Here is a 16,645-nt window from a genome sequence, read left to right on the forward strand (position 1 = left end):
GGTATTAGCTATTTATAAAAATCTTGTTTAACCTTTTTAGCAAATGAGGTACAAGATAATTGAAATGGTGAAAATATCAGTGGGGTGGTGGGGGATACCAAATGGTCTCTTAGAATACAGGGTATCCAGAAGATCACTGTGCCTGCCTGAATTTGGGATATCAATGATGGGACAATATAGACAAATCTGAGTTTGGTCAAGGTAGATCTCAAGAGGAATGTGAAAAGGATGGAGCAAGGAATGTGATGGGGCTTCCCTTAGTGGAAGAGAAGGGTGGGGGGGCCCTTGGGGCCTGGGGGGTGCAGGGGCCCACTGCACCTGGTATTCTCAGGAGGTTTCCCGTCCTAGTACTGGCCAGGCCATGCCTGCTTAGCTTCCAAGATCAAAGAAGATCGGGCGTATTCAGGGTAGTATGGCAGTGGGCCGTTATTGTAAGCAAGGAGAGGAAAAGACACCTCTATTTTCTGTACTTTAGTAAATCAATACCATGATGGTCTGAGATGGTTTTTCCAGGTGAGAGAGTGTGTATGGGGGTTTATGGGATAAGGGCAGGTTTATCCTTTAAAAATGGCCCACTGCACCTGGTATTCTCAGGAGGTTCCCCTTCCTAATACTGACCAGGCCATACCTGCTTAGCTTTCGAGATCGGACAAGATCGGGCGTATTCAGGGTAGTATGGCCGTGGGCCGTTAATAAAGGGGAAGGGAAGGTACCACTCTCCTTACTGTACTTCACATAAATCAGGACCAAAAAATGGTATGAAATGGTTATTCCAGAAAAGAGTGTTTGACAGGAAGATTTATGTTTTAGAAATAGTAAATTAAGTTCTGCAAGTGCAGGGTTGTTTGCTAAATGGGAGAAAAACCCACAAGATAAATTAAGAGCTCACGGCTGGCTCACAAAAAAATATTTTGAACACAAAATGTACAATATTGCTTGGTTCAGAGAAACAGAAAGCACAAAATGTGCAATATTGCTTGCTCCATAGAAACAGAAACCGTATGATAATTGAAAAGATACAGGTTTTTAGAGCTCAGGGCTGGCTCACAATAAATACATTAAACCTTATTACATCCTCTTGAGGATTGACATAACATTAGAGAATAATAGAAAATATTTTATGACTACTATTGATATTTTGCAATCAATTGCTACTATTAGTTAAGACCATAAGAATAGAAACATACATTAATGTAAGGAGTAAGTAACATGTCTATGAATGATATCCATAAGTGCATTAGCGGGGAAGTAGTAAAATGTGAATAATAAACAATCTTATGAATACTACATTTGGTGCTCCTGTTGCTATACAATACTGCTGCAAGAGCAAGTTGTTTAGAGGGGAGAGAATAGTAATCAAGTTCTGGTGGTCTGTAGTATATTACCGCAGCCGCAATGTGTGCGGCCAGTGTTAACCAGGAATCCCCCGGCGTTCACCCGCTGGCAGTGATGGACGCGGCCGCTCGCTTCCGGACAGGGCATTGCCGCGATGACGTCACCGAAGGACGTCTCTCGACGTACGTTTCACCTGGGTGGGCTTGGTCACGAGAGCCTCTCTCTGTTGCTCTCCTGTGACCAGTATATGAGTACTGAATTGACCAATGGAGTTAGCTCAAGGATAATGGATAGATGACTGGACCAATCAGGTCATTGCTGGAGTCACAGACGCGGCCATGATGGAAAAGGGAAAGGATAAGAATGATCAAAATGAGTGTAGGACGGGAAAAGGGGAAAGGGAAAACAAAATAAGATGTGAATAATAGGAAAATATATGCTGGATATATATGAGAAAATTAAAATTAAAATAATAGTGTTGATATAAATATCAATGTATATTGGAATAAATATGAAGTATAAAAATAAATAAATAAAAATAAAAATAATAATGAGATAAAATAAAATGAATATAAAAATAGATATAACTATAAATATGTAGATGAATGAAAGATAAAGATAAAAATAAAGATAAAAATAAAATTAAAATTATAAACAAATATAAAGAAATATAAATATATGGTAAAAATAAAAAATATAAAAATGAACAATGATGGAAATAAATATAAAATGTTGAATATGGGAAACAACAAATACATGTATATATATATATATATATATACATATATACACATATATATGCATACGTGTGTGAACTAGATAATTTAGGAAATTGTTTGATGGGAAAGAAAATGTGCGAAGGATAGGGAAGAAAAAAGGGGGGGACAGGGCGGTGTGGAGAGGTGGAAAAAATGGGATGTGTAACAAAATGTGTGTTTTAACGTGAATTGTGGTGTGCTGGTTGTGTGAGTGTGAATGACTTGGGATGTGGGTATAGGAATGAAAACGAGAGATGGTAAGGAGTGTAGTGTAGATGTGATGTAGTGGAAATCAAAGTTTGTTGGGAAGTTTGATGTGAAAGTGTGGTGCAGAAGAAAGTTGAAAGGTTGGATGGAAAGGGCAGAGAAACGGGAAAGGGGAAAGGGGGGGGGGAAAGGGAGGGGGGGGAAGGGGGGGGGAATGAAATGGACAAAATGTGTAAAAAATGTGGACATAAGGACAGATATGTGAAGAAAATTTGAAATAGAGTTGTGATTAGGTGAAGAGTGGAGGTTATGGAGGTGAGAGGTGGGATGTGAGGGGAGAAAGGGAGGGGGGGTTGTGGTTGGGGGTTAGAAAAAAGAGAGGTGAAGAAAGGTAAAAAGGGGGGGTGAAAAATGGGATGGGGGGAAAAAAGGGGAGGGATAAGGGAAGAGGAAGGGGGAGGGAAAAAAGGGGGGAAGGGAAGGGGAGTGGGGGAAATGGAGCAAGGATGGGGAAAAAATTGAAAAGAGGGGGGGAAGAGAAATGGGGGAAATAGGTGGAGTATAGCGGGAGTGATAGTGGGGATCAGAAAATGAGGTGGGGCTGATGAGGGTAAGGATGCCAAAGGTGAATGTCCAGAATTGGGAGTTAGGTATGGAGGAAAATGCTGTAATTGATGTTTTCGTTCAAGCCTTTTGGCATGAGAGTGTCCAATTTAAAGATCCATTCTGATTCCTTCTTCTGAAGTGTCATGTTGTAATCTCCTCCTCTCAGGCCCATTTTTATGTGTTCCAGGCCTGAAATCTTCAAATCCTCTACTCGGCTGTTGTGAAATCTTAAAAAATGTCTGGCAACTGTGGTGAGCTTCTTGAACAGAGCTAGATCAGATTTGGCGTTTCTTACTGTACTCATATGTTCAAGTGCCCTGACTTTAAGCATACGGGATGTCATGCCCACATACCTCAAGTTGCACGTGCATGTGATGCAATAAATCACATTTTCCGTTCTGCAGTTGAAGAAGTCCGTTATTTTGATCTGTTGATTAAATCTGTCCATCACTTCTGTTAGGTTTGTGATATGTGGGCACAGCTTGCAGTTGCCACACGGATAGCTGCCTTTGAGAGGTCTTGGTTTTGAGGGATGTGAGAAGTAACTTCTTACTAACTTATCTTTTAAGTTCGGTGCCCTTCTCCAACTCATGTTGATGTTCTGGCCTACATGGTCCGAGAGATCCTCATCCATTTTGAGAATATGCCAGTGAGTTTGCAAAATCTTTCTAGCGTCCTTCCAGTTTGTGCAGAAATCCCCAATGAAGCGTAAAACATTCTTGTCTGCTTTGGTTTTGTTAGCCGGAAAAATCAAAGAGTCCCTTTCCACTTTTTGTACTTCAGATTTAGCTCTTTTGATAAGTCTATTGCTGTAGCCTCTCTCCTTGAGTCTAGTTGCCAGTTCAATGCTTTTTGTCTGAAAGGTGGAATCTTCTGTACAATTTCTTTTTAGTCTGAGGAATTCGCCTTTGGGAATATTTCTGATGGTTGGTGGAAAATGACTACTGGTTGAATGAAGCAGGTTATTGGTTGAGGTTGCTTTTCTGAAGATTTCTGTGGCTATGGTGTTGGTCTCATCTCGGTATATCCTGAGATCAAGGAATGGAATACTGGATTTACTGCTGGTATATGTAAACTTCATGTTGATCTGGTTGTCATTGAGGGAATGGATATACTGGTCCAATTTATCTTGAGTACCATCCCAAATCATAAAGATATCGTCAATATAACGTATCCAGATTATAATATGGTTGGTGCACTCTTCTTGATCGTCACTAAATACTAATTCACGTTCCCACCAGCCTAGAAAGAGGTTTGCATAAGTGGGGGCACATACCGCCCCCATAGCTGTGCCTCTAGTCTGTATATAGAAACGGTTGTTGAATAGAAAGTAGTTGTGATTTAACACAAATTGGAGTAATTCCAGAAGGAATTCTTGGAAGTCGCCAGAACCTTCCATGTGTAGGAAGTATTTTACTGCCGTTAAGCCCAGATCGTGTTTGATAGATGTGTATAGGGATTCAACATCTAATCCCACCAATATGTGGGAGTCCTCCAGTTGTATGCCTTGGATTTTCTTCAATACATCTGTCGTATCTTTGACATATGACGGTAGGGTGAGGACGTGTTGTCGCAAATGAACATCCAGGAAGCAGCTGGCTTTTTCCAGAAGGCCCCCATTGCCCGATATAATGGGTCGTGCTGGTGGATTGTCCACATTTTTGTGGACCTTGGGTAGAAAATATAGTATTGGTGTTCTGGGATGTGGGGTGTTCAAATAATCCCATTCTGTTTTGGTAATGGTACCGTGCTGCAAGTGTTTGTCAATGATCCGAGATTAAAGAGTTGAAAAATTCTGTGTTGGATCAAATAAAGTCATCTTGTAGCAGGAGGTGTGCTTTAGTTGTTTGTTGGCCTCCTTAAGATATAATGTGGTAGGCCATAGAACTATGGGGGTCATTCCGAGTTGTTTGCTCGTTATTTTTTTCTCGCAACGGAGCGATTAGTCGCTAATGCGCAATGTCCGCAGTGCGACTGCGCCAAGTAAATTTGCTATGCAGTTAGGTATTTTACTCACGGCATTACGAGGTTTTTTCTTCGTTCTGGTGATCGTAAAGTGATTGACAGGAAGTGGGTGTTTCCTGGTGGAAACTGGCCGTTTTATGGGAGTGTGTGAAAAAACGCTACCGTTTCTGGGAAAAACGCGGGAGTGGCTGTAGAAACGGAGGAGTGTCTGGGCGAACGCTAGGTGTGTTTGTGACGTCAAACCAGGAACGACAAGCACTGAACTGATCGCACTGGCAGAGTAAGTCTCGAGCTACTCACAAACTGCACAGAGAAGTCTTTTCGCAATATTGCGAATCTTTCGTTCGCAATTTTGATAAGCTAAGATTCACTCCCAGTGGGCGGCTGCTTAGCGTGTGCAAAGCAGCTAAAAGCAACTTGCGAGCGAACAACTCGGAATGACCCCCTATGTTTCCTCCTTTGTCCGACATTTTTATCTGTACATCATCCCATTTTTGTATTTCCTTCACAGCTTCCTTCTGTTTTCTGGACAGGTTGCCAATGGTTCTGTGTGATTTCTGACGTCGGTAGAGTGTGTCAAAATCTCTTGATACCAAATAGAGGAATACTTTTATTTCAGGACACTGATTATCTGGGGGATAGAACGTTGACTTGTTTTTACAGATGGGGCGAGCAGATGTGGAAGGTTGTTCATCGGATAGTTCTTCTAAGATGGCTAAAGCATCCTGATCCTGTTGTGATAAATTACATGTGTCATTGCTTGGCAGAAGAATGTCTTTGTCTTTTTTGGAAAAATGATTTTTGAGTAGAAGTTTACGTCCAAAAAGACGGAGATTTATTTCCCACTTGAAACGGTCAAAATGGTTGGTTGGTGAAAAAGAGAGGCCCTTTTCAAGGACACTGGTTTGATCCTGTGTGAGAATGTGTGTGGAAAGATTGATTATTCTAAGCTTGGTGAGATCTTCGTTGGTTATTTCTGTTTCCTGGAGGGATATCGTCTCTGCTGGGGTGAACGCCATCTTTGTCTTGGTGCTCTTCCTTCCGCCCCGCCTGGTTTTGGTTTTGCAGGGTATCCACGGGCTCTGCCCCTGCCTTCCTCTAAAAAAGAGGCCGAAGAGGAGGTTGAGTGAAAGCTGGAATCCCTTCTACGATTAAAGGGGTCTCTTTGGTCTGAGTTGGAGTCGGGGTGATCCTCAGTATCGGATGGTTCGACTTCAGAGGATGATGGTGTGTATTCTCGTCTCATCGCGTCCCTTCTACGAGTTTGTTGGGTCCATTTAAAGATATGTCCCGTTGTGAAATCCCGTTTATCTCTTGCAAACTTGGTCTTTTTTCTTTCAATGATGTTGTCCTCATATGACTCTAGATCCTTTTTAATTTTACCAAAAAGATCTTGGAAAGTAGGGTTTCCTTCCCATTGTTCCAGTTTCTGACCAAAATTGTCAATTTCTTTGGTACATTCTTCCAATATTAGATGATTATGTTTTATTAGAATGCCCATCAGGTCCTGAGAGCATTTTAGGAGGCATTGCTCCCAATCTTTGCATAGATTTTCTGTGGACAGTTCGAATGACGGAAAAAGTTTCGGTCGTAGGCCTCTTGGGGATATTTTTTGTCTACAATAATGTTCCAAACTGGTTAGATCCCAATCAACTCTGATACGTCTCTGGAGAGTTCTCTTCAAATGGAAGAGGTCATTTTCCCAGTTGGCCTCAGGAATAGGATCGGGAATCTTAATAGGAAAAATGGTATCTAGGTCATCGATTGATCTTTTATTCTTCAATTCAGTTTTCAAACTAAAAGTACTCATATTAACCTGGTTGTTGGAGCCGAGAGAGAGGTGTCTAAGTTTCTTTTTAAAACCAGTATATAAAGGGGGAAGCCCAAAATAAATTAATAATGGAACTGATGTTCGTGGTCTGGGCTTAGGACCAAGGTGACTGTGCTGGATCCAAAGAGCTGAGGAAAAGGCCTCAGTACCAGAGATTATGTAGAAAAGTGTTAGGTGTGGAACCGCACTAGTTGAACAATATTACAAAAGTACAAAATGATTGTAAAAGATGAAATACCAATATACATACAGTTATCAAGTAAATCTTAAACTGCTAATGATTGGCGGTGCTCCCAGGAATTTTGTAGGTTATACTACAATTGGAAAAGGCAAGACAAAAAGACAAAAAACCCTTGTTTGGGAGCACTCATTTGTAATGATAAGAATAGTATATATGATGAAAAATATTTAGACATAACCTTTATTTAATCCTTGGATAAAAAGAACTTTTGGACAAAAAATTGGGACTCGTGTATGGTATTAGCTATTTATAAAAATCTTGTTTAACCTTTTTAGCAAATGAGGTACAAGATAATTGAAATGGTGAAAATGTCAGTGGGGTGGTGGGGGATACCAAATGGTCTCTTAGAATACAGGGTATCCAGAAGATCACTGTGCTTGCCTGAATTTGGGATATCAATGATGGGACAATATAGACAAATCTGAGTTTGGTCAAGGTAGATCTCAAGAGGAATGTGAAAAGGATGGAGCAAGGAATGTGATGGGGCTTCCCTTAGTGGAAGAGAAGGGTGGGGGGGGCCTTGGGGACTGGGGGGTGCAGGGGCCCACTGCACCTGGTATTCTCAGGAGGTTTCCTGTCCTAGTACTGGCCAGGCCATGCCTGCTTAGCTTCCGAGATCAAAGAAGATCGGGCGTATTCAGGGTAGTATGGCAGTGGGCCGTTATTGGAAGCAAGAAGAGGAAAATACACCTCTATTTTCTGTACTTTAGTAAATCAATACCATGATGGTCTGAGATGGTTTTTCCAGGTGAGAGAGTGTGTATGGGGGTTTATGGGATAAGGGCAGGTTTATCCTTTAAAAATGGCCCACTGCACCTGGTATTCTCAGGAGGTTCCCCTTCCTAATACTGACCAGGCCATACCTGCTTAGCTTCCGAGATCGGACAAGATCGGGCGTATTAAGGGTAGTATGGCCGTGGGCCGTTAATAAAGGGGAAGGGAAGGTACCACTCTCCTTACTGTACTTCACATAAATCAGGACCAAAAAATGGTATGAAATGGTTATCCATTTGACAGGAAGATATATGTTTTAGAAATAGTAAATTAAGTTCTGCAAGTGCAGGGTTGTTTGCTAAATGGGAAAAAAAAACCACAACATAAATTAAGAGCTCATGGCTGGCTCAGAAAAAAATATTTTAAACACAAAATGTACAATATTGCTTGGTTCAGAGAAACAGAAAGCACAAAATGTGCAATATTGCTTGCTCCATAGAAACAGAAACCATATGATAATTGAAAAGATACAGGTTTTTAGAGCTCAGGGCTGGCTCACAATAAATACATTAAACCTTATTACATCCTCTTGAGGACTGACATAACATTAGAGAATAATAGAAAATATTTTATAACTACTATTAATATTTTGCAATCAATTGCTACTATTAGTTAAGACCATAAGAATAGAAACATACATTAATGTAAGGAGTAAGTAACATGTCTATGAATGATATCCATAAGGGCATTAGCGGGGAAGTAGTAAAATGTGAATTATAAACAATCTTATAAATACTACATTTGGTGCTCCTGTTGCTATACAATATTGCTGCAAGAGCAAGTTGTTTAGAGGGGGAGAGAATAGTAATCAAGTCCTGGTGGTCTGTAGTATATTACCGCAGCCGCAATGTGTGCGGCCAGTGTTAACCAGGAATCCCCCGGCGTTCACACGCTGGCAGTGATGGACGCGGCCGCACGCGTCCGGACAGGGCGTTGCCACGATGACGTCACCGAAGGACGTCTCTCGACGTACGTTTCACCTGGGAGGGCTTGGTCACGAGAGCCTCTCTCTGTTGCTCTCCTGTGACCAGTATATGAGTACTGAATTGACCAATGGAGTTAGCGCAAGGATAATGGATAGATGACTGGACCAATCAGGTCATTGCTGGAGTCACAGACGCGGCCATGATGGAAAAGGGAAAGGATAAGAATGATAAAAATGAGTGTAGGATGGGAAAAGGGGAAAGGGAAAACAAAATAAGATGTGAATAATAGGAAAATATATGCTGGATATATATGAGAAAATGAAAATGAAAATCATAGTGTTGATATAAATATCAATGTATATTGGAATAAATATGAAGTATAAAAATAAATAAATAAAAATAAAAATAATAATGAGATAAAACAAAAATGAATATAAAAATAGATATAACTATAAATATGTAGATGAATGAAAGATAAAGATAAAAATAAAGATAAAAATAAAATTAAACATCATTGAAAGAAAAAAGACCAAGTTTGCAAGAGATAAACGGGATTTCACAACGGGACATATCTTTAAATGGACCCAACAAACTCGTAGAAGGGACGCGACGAGACAAGAATACACACCATCATCCTCTGAAGTCGAACCATCCGAAACTGAGGATCACCCCGGCTCCAACTCAGACCAAAGAGACCCCTTCAATCGTAGAAGGGATTCCAGCTTTCACTCAACCTCCTCTTCGGCCTCTTTTTTAGAGGAAGGCAGGGGCAGAGCCCGTGGATACCCTGCAAAACAAAAACCAGGCGGGGCGGAAGGAAGAGCACCAAGACAAAGATGGCGTTCACCTCGGCAGAGACGATATCCATCCAGGAAACAGAAATAACCAACGAAGATCTCACCAAGCTTAGAATAATCAATCTTTCCACACACGTTCTCACACAGGATCAAACCAGTGTCCTTGAAAAGGGCCTCTCTTTTTCACCAACCAACCATTTTGACCGTTTCAAGTGGGAAATAAATCTCCGTCTTTTTGGACGTAAACTTCTACTCAAAAAACATTTTTCCAAAAAAGACAAAGACATTCTTCTGCCAAGCAATGACACATGTAATTTATCACAACAGGATCAGGATGCTTTAGCCATCTTAGAAGAACTATCCGATGAACAACCTTCCACATCTGCTCGCCCCATCTGTAAAAACAAGTCAACGTTCTATCCCCCAGATAATCAGTGTCCTGAAATAAAAGTATTCCTCGATTTGGTATCAAGAGATTTTGACACACTCTACCGACGTCAGAAATCACACAGAACCATTGGCAACCTGTCCATAAACAGAAGGAAGCTGTGAAGGAAATACAAAAATGGGATGGTGTACAGATAAAAATGTCGGACAAAGGAGGAAACATAGTTCTATGGCCTACCACATTATATCTTAAGGAGGCCAACAAACAACTAAAGGACACCTCCTGCTACAAGATGACTTTATTTGATCCAACACAGAATTTTTCAACTCTTTACTCTCGGATCATTGACAAACACTTGCAGCACGGTACCATTACCAAAACAGAATGGGATTATTTGAACACCCCACATCCCAGAACACCAACACTATATTTGCTACCCAAGGTCCACAAAAATGTGGACAATCCACCAGGACGACCCATTATATCGGGCAATGGGGGCCTTCTGGAAAAAGCCAGCTGCTTCCTGGACGTTCATTTGCGACAACACGTCCACACCCTACCGTCATATGTCAAAGATACGACAGATGTATTGAAGAAAATCCAAGGCATACAACTGGAGGACTCCCACATATTGGTGGGATTAGATGTTGAATCCCTATACACATCTATCAAACACGATCTGGGCTTAACGGCAGTAAAATACTTCCTACACATGGAAGGTTCTGGCGACTTCCAAGAATTCCTTCTGGAATTACTCCAATTTGTGTTAAATCACAACTACTTTCTATTCAACAACCGTTTCTATATACAGACTAGAGGCACAGCTATGGGGGCGGCATGTGCCCCCACTTACGCAAACCTCTTTCTAGGCTGGTGGGAACGTGAATTAGTATTTAGTGACGATCAAGAAGAGTACACCAACCATATTATAATCTGGATACGTTATATTGACAATATCTTTATGATTTGGGATGGTACTCAAGATAAATTGGACCAGTATATCCGTTCCCTCAATGACAACCAGATCAACATGAAGTTTACATATACCAGCAGTAAATCCAGTATTCCATTCCTTGATCTCAGGATATACCGAGATGAGACCAACACCATAGCCACAGAAATCTTCAGAAAAGCAACCTCAACCAATAACCTGCTTCATTCAACCAGTAGTCATTTTCCACCAACCATCAGAAATATTCCCAAAGGCGAATTCCTCAGACTAAAAAGAAATTGTACAGAAGATTCCACCTTTCAGACAAAAAGCATTGAACTGGCAACTAGACTCAAGGAGAGAGGCTACAGCAATAGACTTATCAAAAGAGCTAAATCTGAAGTACAAAAAGTGGAAAGGGACTCTTTGATTTTTTCCGGCTAACAAAACCAAAGCAGACAAGAATGTTTTACGCTTCATTGGGGATTTTTGCACAAACTGGAAGGACGCTAGAAAGATTTTGCAAACTCACTGGCATATTCTCAAAATGGATGAGGATCTCTCGGACCATGTAGGCCAGAACATCAACATGAGTTGGAGAAGGGCACCGAACTTAAAAGATAAGTTAGTAAGAAGTTACTTCTCACATCCCTCAAAACCAAGACCTCTCAAAGGCAGCTATCCGTGCGGCAACTGCAAGCTGTGCCCACATATCACAAACCTAACAGAAGTGACGGACAGATTTAATCAACAGATCAAAATAACGGACTTCTTCAACTGCAGAACGGAAAATGTGATTTATTGCACCACATGCACGTGCAACTTGAGGTATGTGGACATGACATCCCGTATGCTTAAAGTCAGGGCACTTGAACATATGAGTACAGTAAGAAACGCCAAATCTGATCTAGCTCAGTTCAAGAAGCTCACCACAGTTGCCAGACATTTTTTAAGATTTCACAACAGCCGAGTAGAGGATTTGAAGATTTCAGGCCTGGAACACATAAAAATGGGCCTGAGAGGAAGAGATTACAACATGACACTTCAGAAGAAGGAATCAGAATGGATCTTTAAATTGGACACTCTCATGCCAAAAGGCTTGAACGAAAACATAAATTACAGCATTTTCCTCCATACCTAACTCCCAATTCTGGACATTCACCTTTGGCATCCTTACCCTCATCAGCCCCACCTCATTTTCTGATCCCCACTATCACTCCCGCTATACTCCACCTATTTCCCCCATTTCTCTTCCCCCCCTCTTTTCAATTTTTCCCCATCCTTGCTCCATTTCCCCCACCCCCCTTCCCTTCCCCCCTTTTTTCCCTCCCCCTTCCTCTTCCCTCATCCCTCCCCCTTTTTCCCCCCATCCCATTTTTCACCCCCCCCCCCCTTTTTACCTTTCTTCACCTCTCTTTTTTCTAACCCCCAACCACAACCCCCCCCCTCCCTTTCTCCCCTCACATCCCACCTCTCACCTCCATAACCTCCACTCTTCACCTAATCACAACTCTATTTCAAATTTTCTTCACATATCTGTCCTTATGTCCAAATTTTTTACACATTTTGTCCATTTCATTTTTTTCCCCCTTTTCCCCCCGCCCTCCCTTTTCCCCCCCTTTTTCCCTTTTCCCCTTTCCTGTTTCTCTGCCCTTTCCATCCAACCTTTCACCTTTCTTCTGCACCACACTTTCACATCAAACTTCCCAACAAACTTTGATTTCCACTACATCACATCTACACTACACTCCTTACCATCTCTCGTTTTCATTCCTATACCCACATCCCAAGTCATTCACACTCACACAACCAGCACACCACAATTCACGTTAACACACACATTTTGTTACACATCCCATTTTTTTCACCTCTCCACACCGCCCTGTCCCCCCCCTTTTTTTCTTCCCTATCCTTCGCACATTTTCTTTCCCATCAAACAATTTCCTAAATTATCTAGTTCACACACGTATGCATATATATGTATATATATGTATATATATAAACATGTATTTGTTGTTTCCCATATTCAACATTTTATATTTATTTCCATCATTGTTCATTTTTATATTTTTTTATTTTTACCATATATTTATATTTCTTTATATTTGTTTATAATTTTAATTTTATTTTTATCTTTATTTTTATCTTTATCTTTCATTCATCTACATATTTATAGTTATATCTATTTTTATATTCATTTTTATTTTATCTCATTATTATTTTTATTTTTATTTTTATTTATTTATTTTTATACTTCATATTTATTCCAATATACATTGATATTTATATCAACACTATTATTTTCATTTTCATTTTCTCATATATATCCAGCATATATTTTCCTATTATTCACATCTTATTTTGTTTTCCCTTTCCCCTTTTCCCGTCCTACACTCATTTTTATCATTCTTATCCTTTCCCTTTTCCATCATGGCCGCGTCTGTGACTCCAGCAATGACCTGATTGGTCCAGTCATCTATCCATTATCCTTGAGCTAACTCCATTGGTCAATTCAGTACTCATATACTGGTCACAGGAGAGCAACAGAGAGAGGCTCTCGTGACCAAGCCCACCCAGGTGAAACGGGTGAACGCCGGGGGATTCCTGGTTAACACTGGCCGCACACATTGCGGCTGCGGTAATATACTACAGACCACCAGGACTTGATTACTATTCTCTCCCCCTCTAAACAACTTGCTCTTGCAGCAGTATTGTATAGCAACAGGAGCACCAAATGTAGTATTTATAAGATTGTTTATAATTCACATTTTACTACTTCCCCGCTAATGCCCTTATGGATATCATTCATAGACATGTTACTTACTCCTTACATTAATGTATGTTTCTATTCTTATGGTCTTAACTAATAGTAGCAATTGATTGCAAAATATTAATAGTAGTTATAAAATATTTTCTATTATTCTCTAATGTTATGTCAGTCCTCAAGAGGATGTAATAAGGTTTAATGTATTTATTGTGAGCCAGCCCTGAGCTCTAAAAACCTGTATCTTTTCAATTATCATACGGTTTCTGTTTCTATGGAGCAAGCAATATTGCACATTTTGTGCTTTCTGTTTCTCTGAACCAAGCAATATTGTACATTTTGTGTTCAAAATATTTTTTTGTGAGCCAGCCGTGAGCTCTTAATTTATCTTGTTGGTTTTTCTCCCATTTAGCAAACAACCCTGCACTTGCAGAACTTAATTTACTATTTCTAAAACATATATCTTCCTGTCAAACACTCTTTTCTGGAATAACCATTTCATACCATTTTTTGGTCCTGATTTATGTGAAGTACAGTAAGGAGAGTGGTACCTTCCCTTCCCCTTTATTAACGTCCCACGGCCATACTACCCTGAATACGCCCGATCTTGTCCGATCTCGGAAGCTAAGCAGGTATGGCCTGGTCAGTATTAGGAAGGGGAACCTCCTGAGAATACCAGGTGCAGTGGGCCATTTTTAAAGGATAAACCTGCCCTTATCCCATAAACACCCATACACACTCTCTCACCTGGAAAAACCATCTCAGACCATCATGGTATTGATTTACTAAAGTACAGAAAATAGAGGTGTCTTTTCCTCTCCTTGCTTCCAATAACGTCCCACTGCCATACTACCCTGAATACGCCCGATCTTCTTTGATCTCGGAAGCTAAGCAGGCATGGCCTGGCCAGTACTAGGACGGAAAACCTCCTGAGAATACCAGGTGCAGTGGGCCCCTGCACCCCCCAGGCCCCAAGCCCCCCCCTCCACCCTTCTCTTCCACTAAGGGAAGCCCCATCACATTTCTTGCTCCATCCTTTTCACATTCCTCTTGAGATCTACCTTGACCAAACTCAGATTTGTCTATATTGTCCCATCATTGATATCCCAAATTCAGGCAAGCACAGTGATCTTCTGGATACCCTGTATTCTAAGAGACCATTTGGTATCCCCCACCACCCCACTGATATTTTCACCATTTCAATTATCTTGTACCTCATTTGCTAAAAAGGTTAAACAAGATTTTTATAAATAGCTAATACCATACACGAGTCCCAATTTTTTGTCCAAAAGTTCTTTTTATCCAAGGATTAAATAAAGGTTATGTCTTAATATTTTTCATCATATATACTATTCTTATCATTACAAATGAGTGCTCCCAAACAAGGGTTTTTTGTCTTTTTCTCTTGCCTTCTCCAATTGAAGTATAACCTACAAAATTCCTGGGAGCACCGCCAATCATTAGCAGTTTAAGATTTACTTGATAACTGTATGTATATTGGTATTTAATCTTTTACAATCATTTTGTACTTTTGTAATATTGTTCAACTAGTGCGGTTCCACACCTAACACTTTTCTGCATAATCTCTGGTACTGAGGCCTTTTCCTCAGCTCTTTGGATCCAGCACAGTCACCTTGGTCCTAAGCCCAGACCACGAACATCAGTTCCATTATTAATTTATTTTGGGCTTCCCCCTTTATATACTTGTTTTAAAAAGAAACTTAGATACCTCTCTCTCGGCTCCAACAACCAGGTTAATATGAGTACTTTTAGTTTGAAAACTGAATTGAAGAATAAAAGATCAATCGATGACCTAGATACCATTTTTCCTATTAAGATTCCCGATCCTATTCCTGAGGCCAACTGGGAAAATGACCTCTTCCATTTGAAGAGAACTCTCCAGAGACGTATCAGAGTTGATTGGGATCTAACCAGTTTGGAACATTATTGTAGACAAAAAATATCCCCAAGAGGCCTTCGACCGAAACTTTTTCCCTCATTCGAACTGTCCACAGAAAATCTACGCAAAGATTGGGAGCAATGCCTCCTAAAATGCTCTCAGGACCTGATAAGCATTCTAATAAAACATAATCATCTAATATTGGAAGAATGTACCAAAGAAATTGACAATTTTGATCAGAAACTGGAACAATGGGAAGGAAACCCTACTTTCCAAGATCTTTTTGGTAAAATTAAAAAGGATCTAGAGTCATATGAGGACAACATCATTGAAAGAAAAAAAAACAAGTTTGCAAGAGAGAAAAGGGATTTCACAACGGGACATATCTTTAAATGGACCCAACAAACTCGTAGAAGGGACGCGACGAGACGAGAATACACACCATCATCCTCTGAAGTCGAACCATCCGATACTGAGGATCACCCCGACTCCAACTCAGACCAAAGAGACCCCTTCAATCGTAGAAGGGATTCCAGCTTTCACTCAACCTCCTCTTCGGCCTCTTTTTTAGAGAAAGGCAGGGGCAGAGCCCGTGGATACCCTGCAAAACAAAAACCAGGCGGGGCGGAAGGAAGAGCACCAAGACAAAGATGGCGTTCACCCCAGCAGAGACGATATCCCTCCAGGAAACAGAAATAACCAACGAAGATCTCACCAAGCTTAGAATAATCAATCTTTCCACACACGTTCTCACACAGGATCAAACCAGTGTCCTTGAAAAGGGCCTCTCTTTTTCACCAACCAACCATTTTGACCGTTTCAAGTGGGAAATAAATCTCCGTCTTTTTGGACGTAAACTTCTACTCAAAAAACATTTTTCCAAAAAAGACAAAGACATTCTTCTGCCAAGCAATGACACATGTAATTTATCACAACAGGATCAGGATGCTTTAGCCATCTTAGAAGAACTATCCGATGAACAACCTTCCACATCTGCTCGCCCCATCTGTAAAAACAAGTCAACGTTCTATCCCCATGATAATCAGTGTCCTGAAATAAAAGTATTCCTCGATTTGGTATCAAGAGATTTTTACACACTCTACCGACGTCAGAAATCACACAGAACCATTGGCAACCTGTCCATAAACAGAAGGAAGCTGTGAAGGAAATACAAAAATGGGATGGTGTACAGATAAAAATGTCGGACAAAGGAGGAAACATA

The 16,645-nt window shown here is 40.6% G+C and overlaps 6 pseudogenes; 2 read left to right on the plus strand and 4 right to left on the minus strand.

The window, feature by feature from the left end:
- Positions 1-306: 306 nt before the first annotated feature.
- Positions 307-424, minus strand: LOC134940111 (5S ribosomal RNA; annotated as a pseudogene).
- Positions 425-569: 145 nt separating this feature from the next.
- On the minus strand, positions 570-687 carry LOC134940699 (5S ribosomal RNA; annotated as a pseudogene).
- A 6,797-nt stretch (positions 688-7,484) lies between these two features.
- Positions 7,485-7,602, minus strand: LOC134941284 (5S ribosomal RNA; annotated as a pseudogene).
- Positions 7,603-7,747: 145 nt separating this feature from the next.
- On the minus strand, positions 7,748-7,865 carry LOC134939146 (5S ribosomal RNA; annotated as a pseudogene).
- Positions 7,866-14,096: 6,231 nt separating this feature from the next.
- On the plus strand, positions 14,097-14,214 carry LOC134939867 (5S ribosomal RNA; annotated as a pseudogene).
- Positions 14,215-14,359: 145 nt separating this feature from the next.
- LOC134944165 (5S ribosomal RNA) lies at positions 14,360-14,477 on the plus strand (annotated as a pseudogene).
- The last annotated feature ends 2,168 nt before the right edge of the window (positions 14,478-16,645 follow it).

The sequence above is a fragment of the Pseudophryne corroboree genome, chromosome 1, assembly GCF_028390025.1.
Source record: "Pseudophryne corroboree isolate aPseCor3 chromosome 1, aPseCor3.hap2, whole genome shotgun sequence".
NCBI classification, from domain to species: Eukaryota; Metazoa; Chordata; class Amphibia; order Anura; family Myobatrachidae; genus Pseudophryne; species Pseudophryne corroboree.